Genomic DNA, 7094 nt, shown 5'->3' on the forward strand with positions numbered 1-7094 from the left:
CCGGTGGACCCTGGTTTTCTCAGGCTCATACTCTGCTCGACTCTGCCGTGGCTTTCTCATCATTTTCAAAAGGCATTCTCTCCAAAAAATGTCTCCTCTTTTATAGAACCCCAGTAAACGAATTAAGACTCACATAGAATGGGTGGAGACACGTCTCCATCTAATCAAGTCTAATGCTCACACTTGATTGAGTCACATCTCCATGGAGATAACCTAATTAAAGTTTCTAACATACAGTACTGAATAGGGATGTGAAGAAATGGCTATCTTTGTAAAATGGGATTAGGATTAAAACATGGCTTTTCTAGGGTACATAAATCCTTTCAAACCAGCACAATACCCTTTAAAATGTAGAGGAAGTTTCATTTTAGTCCTAGTTTTATAATTTTTTTTTATTAATTAAAAAAATTAACTGACAACATTTAGAAATCATTCCATTCTACATATACAATCAGTAATTCTTAATATCATCACATAGATGCATATTCATCATTTCTTAGTACATTTGCATCCATTCAGAAAAAGAAATAGAAACATGGAGCTGGGGCCGGGCAGGCACTACGGCCAGAGATGCTGTCGCGCGGCGAGGCGCTCCGCAGCCGAAAGCACTGCTTTGAAGGCAAAGGGGTGAACTGGCAAGCAGTCTGGTCAAGTGAATACTGAGGACGGAATGATTTGATGACACAGACTGTTGAATTTATTTGTTCGGAGTACACATTATGAACCCTTTTTGGAGCATGTCTACAAGTTCCTTAGGCAAACGATCTGATGGTGAAGAGAAGTCTTTAACAGGGGATGTGAAAACCAGTCCTCCACGCACTGCTCCAAAGAAACAGCTGCCTTCTATTCCCAAAAATGCTTTGCCCATAACTAAGCCTACATCTCTGCCCCAGCAGCACAGTCAACAGACGGCACACATGCTTCTTACGGACCCTTCTACCTGGAATATTCTCTTCTTGCAGAATTTACCTTGGTTGTGAAGCAGAAGTTACCTGGTGTCTATGTGCAGCCATCTTATCGCTCTGCATTAATGTGGTTTGGAGTAATATTCATCCGCCATGGACTTTATCAAGACGGTGTATTTAAGTTTACAGTTTATATCCCCGATAACTACCCAGATGGCGACTGTCCACGCCTGGTGTTTGATATTCCCGTCTTTCACCCGCTAGTTGATTCCACCTCAGGTGAACTGGATGTGAAGAGAGCATTTGCAAAATGGAGGCAGAACCATAATCATATTTGGCAAGTATTAATGTATGCAAGGAGAGTTTTCTACAAGATTGATACCGCAAACCCCCTAAACCCAGAGGCTGCAGTATTGTATGAAAAAGATATTCAGCTCTTTAAAAGTAAAGTGATTGACAGTGTTAAGATGAGCACTGCTCGTTTGTTTGACCAGCCTAAAATAGAGGACCCCTATGCAATTAGCTTTTCTCCATGGAATCCTTCTGTACATGACGAAGTCAGAGAGAAGATGCTGACTCAGAAAAACAAGCCTGAAGAACAGCACAATAAAAGTGTTCATGTTGCTGGCCTGTCATGGGTAAAGCCTGGCTCAGTACAACCTTTCAGTAAAGAAGAGAAAACAGTAGCAACTTAAGAGATGGTGAATCTGGTGCACCATGCACCTTCCTGCTGGACTCTGACCTAATTAAAGCTGACCAATGACAAAGTACTGCCTGAAGAGTAAAACTGCGTGAACAATGGCTGATAATCAGTGTTTTCCATGTATACTTAGGTTGTAACAGCAGGTTTTGGAAACCTCTCTTTAAGTAATGCATTACTTCTGTCAGAAGTGTCTTTAGGGTGGTTATCTAGTTCAGTACTCCAAATTGTTGGGGACCTTGAGGGTTAAGTATTTTTCTGATTCTAATGTTAAAGGTAAGTTGCACTCATTTATAGAGTAAAGAGAATTCGACACTATTTAATGATTTTTAAAGTAGCGTGAAAGTTTCAACGTACATATGTTATGATGTGTAGAGAGCAGGTTCCATAGCTCAGCACTGTTATGTGAAGAATCATTTGAAAATTTAGTCTTCAGCTTACTGTCTTACTCAGTTGTCACTGAAATATATATTAGACAAATGAGAGGAAACCAGAATGTTGATTCATAGTTGATTTTTTTAAGCAAATTACTTAATGTATTTTTATGGTGGGAGGGAAAAAAAATATTCAGCTGGTTTCTAATGAAGGCAGATATTTAAATGATGAATGACTAACGTGCTTAGTAGAGACAAAATAAACTAATAAATGATAAAAAAAGAAATAGAAAGACAACAGAAAAAGAAATAAATTGATAAAAGAGAGAAAAAATAAAAATAAAAAATAATAAAAAATATAAAATAACAAAAAAACCTATATCTCAGATGCAGCTTCATTCAGTGTTTTAACATAATTACATTACCATTAGGTATCATTGTGCTGTCCATTTCTGAGTTTTTGTATCCAGTCCTGTTGCACAGTCTGTATCCCTTCAGCTCCAATTACCCATTATTTTACCCTATTTCTATCTCCTGATGGTCTCTGTTACCAATGACATATTCCAAGATTATTCTCTAATGTCAGTTCACATCAGTGGGACCATACAGTATTTGTCCTTTAGTTTTTGACTAGTCTCACTCAGCATAATGTTCTCTAGGTCCATCCATGTTATTACATGCTTCATAAGTTTATTCTATCTTAAAGCTGCATAATATTCCATCGTATGTATATACCACAGTTTGTTTAGCCTCTTGTCTGTTGATGGACATTTTGGCTGTTTCCATCTCTTTGCAATTGTAAATAATGCTGCTATAAACATCGGTGTGCAAATGTCCATTTGTGTCTTTGCCCTTAAGTCCTCTGAATAGATACCTAGCAATGGTATTGCTGGGTTGTATGGCAATTCTATATTCAGCTTTTTGAGGAACCGCCAAACTGCCTTCCACAGTGGTTGCACCATTTGACATTCCCACCAACAGTGGATAAGTGTGCCTCTTTCTCCACATCCTCACCAGCACTTGTCCTTTTCTGTTTTGTTGATAATGGCCATTCTTTGTGGGTGTGAGATGATATCTCATTGTGGTTTTGACTTGCATTTCTCTAATGGCCAGGGACATTGAGCATCTCTTCATGTGCCTTTTGGCCATTTGTATTTCCTCTTCTGAGAGGTGTCTGTTCAAGTCTTTTTCCCATTTTGTAATTGGGTTGGCTGTCTTTTTGTTGTTGAGTTGAACAATCTCTTTATAAATTCTGGATACTAGACCTTTATCTGATATGTCATTTCCAAATATTGTCTCCCATTGTGTAGGTTGTCTTTCTACTTTCTTGATGAAGTTCTTTGATGCACAAAAGTGTTTGATTTTGAGGAGCTCCCATTTATTTATTTCCTTCTTCAGTGCTCTTGCTTTAGGTTTAAGATCCATAAAACCGCCTCCAATTGTAAGTTTCATAAGATATCTCCCTACATTTTCCTCTAACTGTTTTATGGTCTTAGACCTAATGTTTAGATCTTTGATCCATTTTGAGTTAACTTTTGTATAGGGTGTGAGATATGGGTCTTCTTTCATTCTTTTGCATATGGATATCCAGTTCTCTAGGCACCATTTATTGAAGAGACTGTTCTGTCCCAGGTGAGTTGGCTTGACTGCCTTATCAAAGATCAAATGTCCATAGATGAGAGGGTCTATATCTGAGCACTCTATTCGATTCCATTGGTCGATATATCTATCTTTATGCCAGTACCGTGTTGTTTTGACCACTGTGGCTTCATAATATGCCTTAAAGTCAGGCAGCGTGAGACCTCCACCTTTGTTTTTTTTCCTCAAGATACTTTTAGCAATTCAGGGCACCCTGCCCTTCCAGATAAATTTGCTTATTGGTTTTTCTATTTCTGAAAAATAAGTTGTTGGGATTTTGATTGGTATTGCATTGAATCTGTAAATCAATTTAAGTAGAACTGACATCTTAACTATATTTAGTCTTCCAATCCATGAACATGGTATGCCCTTCCATCTATTTAGGTCTTCTGTGATTTCTTTTAACAGTTTTTTGTAGTTTTCTTTGTATAGGTCTTTTGTCTCTTTAGTTAAATTTATTCCTAAGTATTTTATTCTTTTAGTGCAATTGTAAATGGGATTTGTTTCTTGATTTCCCCCTCCGCTTGTTCATTGTTAGTGTATAGAAACACTACAGGTTTTTGAATGTTGATCTTGTAACCTGCTACTTTTCTGTACTCATTTATCAGCTCTAGTAGTTTTGCTGTGGATTTTTCCGGGTTTTCGATGTATAGTATCATATCATCTGCAAACAGTGATAGTTTTACTTCTCCCTTTCCAATTTTGATGCCTTGTATTTCTTTTTCTTGTCTAATTGCTCTGGCTAGAACCTCCAACACGATTTGAATAACAGTGGTGATAATGGACATCCTTGTTTGTTCCTGATCTTAGGGGGAAAGTTTTCAATTTTTCCCCATTGAGGATGATATTAGCTCTGGGTTTTTCATATATTCCCTCTATCATTTTAAGGAGGTTCCCTTGTATTCCTATCCTTTGAAGTGTTTTCAACAGGAAAGGATGTTGAATCTTGTCAAATGCCTTCTCTGCCTCAATTGAGATGATCATGTGATTTTTCTGCTTTGATTTGTTGATATGGTGTATTACATTAATTGATTTTCTTATGTTGAACCATTCTTGCATACCTGGGATGAATCCTACTTGGTCATGATGTATTATTCTTTTAATGTGTTGCTGAATTCGATTTGCTAGAACTTTGTTAAGGATTTTTGCATCTATATTGATTAGAGAGATTGGTCTGTAGTTTTCTTTTTTTGTAATATCTTTGCCTGGTTTTGGTATGAGGGTGATGTTGGCTTCATAGAATGAATTAGGTAGCTTTCCCTCCACTTCAATTTTTTTGAAGAGTTTGAGCAGGGTTGGTACTAATTTTTTCTGGAATGTTTGGTAGAATTCACATGTGAAGCTGTCTGGTCCTGGACTTTTCTTTTTGGGAAGCTTTTGAATGACTGATTCAATTTCTTTACTTGTGATTGGTTTGTTGAGGTCATCTATTTCTTCTTGAGTCAAAGTTGGTTGTTCATGCCTTTCTAGTGACTTGTCCATTTCATCTACATTGTTGTATTTATTAGCATAAAGTTGTTCATAGTATCCTGTTATTACCTCCTTTATTTCTGTGAGGTCAGTGGTTATGTCTCCTCTTCCATTTCTGATCTTATTTATTTGTGTCCTCTCTCTTCTTCTTTTTGTCAATCTTGCTAAAGGCCCATCAATCTTGTTGATTTTCTCATAGAACCAACTTCTGGTCTTATTGATTTTCTCTATTGTTTTCATGTTCTCAATTTCATTTATTTCTGCTCTAATCTTTGTTATTTCTTTCCTTTTGCTTGCTTTGGGGTTAGTTTGCTGTTCTTTCTCCAGTTCTCCCAAGTGGACAGTTAATTCCCAAATATTTGCTCTTTCTTCTTTTTTGAAATAGGCATTTAGGGCAATAAATTTCCCACTTAGCACTGTCTTTGCTGCATCCCATAGATTTTGATATGTTGTGTTTTCATTTTCATTCACCTTGAGATATTTACTAAGTTCTCTTGTGATTTCTTCCTTGACCCACTGGTTGTTTAAGAGTGTGTTGTTGAGCCTCCACGTATTTGTAAATTTTCTGGCGCTTTGCCTATTATTGATTTCTAACTTCATTCCTTTATGATCTGAGAAAGTGTTGTGTATGATTTCAATCTTTTAAAATTTGTTGAGACTTGCTTTGTGACCCAGCATATGGTCTATCTTTGAGAATGATCCATGAGCACTTGAGAAAAGGTGTATCCTGCTGTTGTGGGGTGTAATGTCCTATAAATGTCTGTTAAGTCTAGCTCATTTATTGTAATATTCAAATAATCTGTTTCTTTATTGATCCTCTGTCTAGATGTTCTGACCATTGATGAGAGTGGTGAATTGAAGTCTCCAACTATTATGGTAGATGTGTCTATTTCCCTTTTCAGTATTTGCAGTGTATTCCTCACGTATTTTGGGGCATTCTGATTTGGTGCATAAATATTTATGATTGTTATGTCTTCTTGTTGAATTGTCCCTTTTATTAGTAGATAGTATCCTTCTTTGTCTCTTTTAACTGTTTTACATTTGAAGTCTAATTTGGATATTAGTATAGCTACTCCTGCTCTTTTCTGGTTGTTATTTGCATGAAATATCTTTTCCCAACCTTTCACTTTCAACCTATGTTTATCTTTGGGTCTAAGATGTGTTTCCTGTAGACAGCATATAGAAGGATCCTGTTTTTTAATCTATTCTGCCAGTCTATGTCTTTTGATTGAGGAATTCAGTCCATTAACATTTAGTGTTATTACTGTTTGGGTAATACTTTCCTCTACCTTTTTGCCTTTTGTATTATATATATATCATATCTAATTTTCCTTCTTTCTACACTCTTCTCCACACCTCTCTCTTCTGTCTTTTTTATCTGACTCTAGTGCTCCCTTTAGTATTTCTTGCAGAGCTGGTCTCTTGGTCACAAATTCTCTCAGTGACTTTTTGTCTATAAATGTTTTAATTTCTCCTTCATTTTTGAAGGACAATTTTGCTGGATATAGAATTCTTGGTTGGCAGTTTTTCTCTTTTAGTAATTTAAATATATCATCGCACTGTCTTCTCGCCTCCATGGTTTCTGCTGAGAAATCTACACATAGTCTTATTGGGTTTCCCTTGTATGTGATGGATTGTTTTTCTCTTGCTGCTTTCAAGATCCTCTCTTTCTCTTTGACCTCTGACATTCTAACTAGTAAGTGTCTTGGAGAATACCTATTTGGATCTATTCTCTTTGGGGTGTGCTGTACTTCTTGGATCTATAATTTTAGGTCTTTCATAAGAGTTGGGAAATTTTCAGTGGTAATTTCTTCCATTAGTTTTTCTCCTCCTTTTCCCTTCTCTTCTCCTTCTGGGACACCCACAACACGTATATTTGTGCACTTCATATTATCATTCAATTCCCTGCGCCCCTGCCTAAATTTTTCCATTCTTTTCCCTATAGTTTCTGTTTCTTTTTGGATTTCAGATGTTCCATCCTCCAGTTCACTAATTCTAACCTCTGTC

General features: G+C 36.7%; 1 pseudogene; it reads left to right on the forward strand.

Moving 5' to 3' along the window:
• Positions 1–719: 719 nt before the first annotated feature.
• LOC143687996 (AKT-interacting protein pseudogene) lies at positions 720–1622 on the forward strand (annotated as a pseudogene).
• The last annotated feature ends 5472 nt before the right edge of the window (positions 1623–7094 follow it).

This window comes from Tamandua tetradactyla, chromosome 1 (genome assembly GCF_023851605.1).
Source record: "Tamandua tetradactyla isolate mTamTet1 chromosome 1, mTamTet1.pri, whole genome shotgun sequence".
Lineage (NCBI taxonomy): Eukaryota > Metazoa > Chordata > Mammalia > Pilosa > Myrmecophagidae > Tamandua > Tamandua tetradactyla.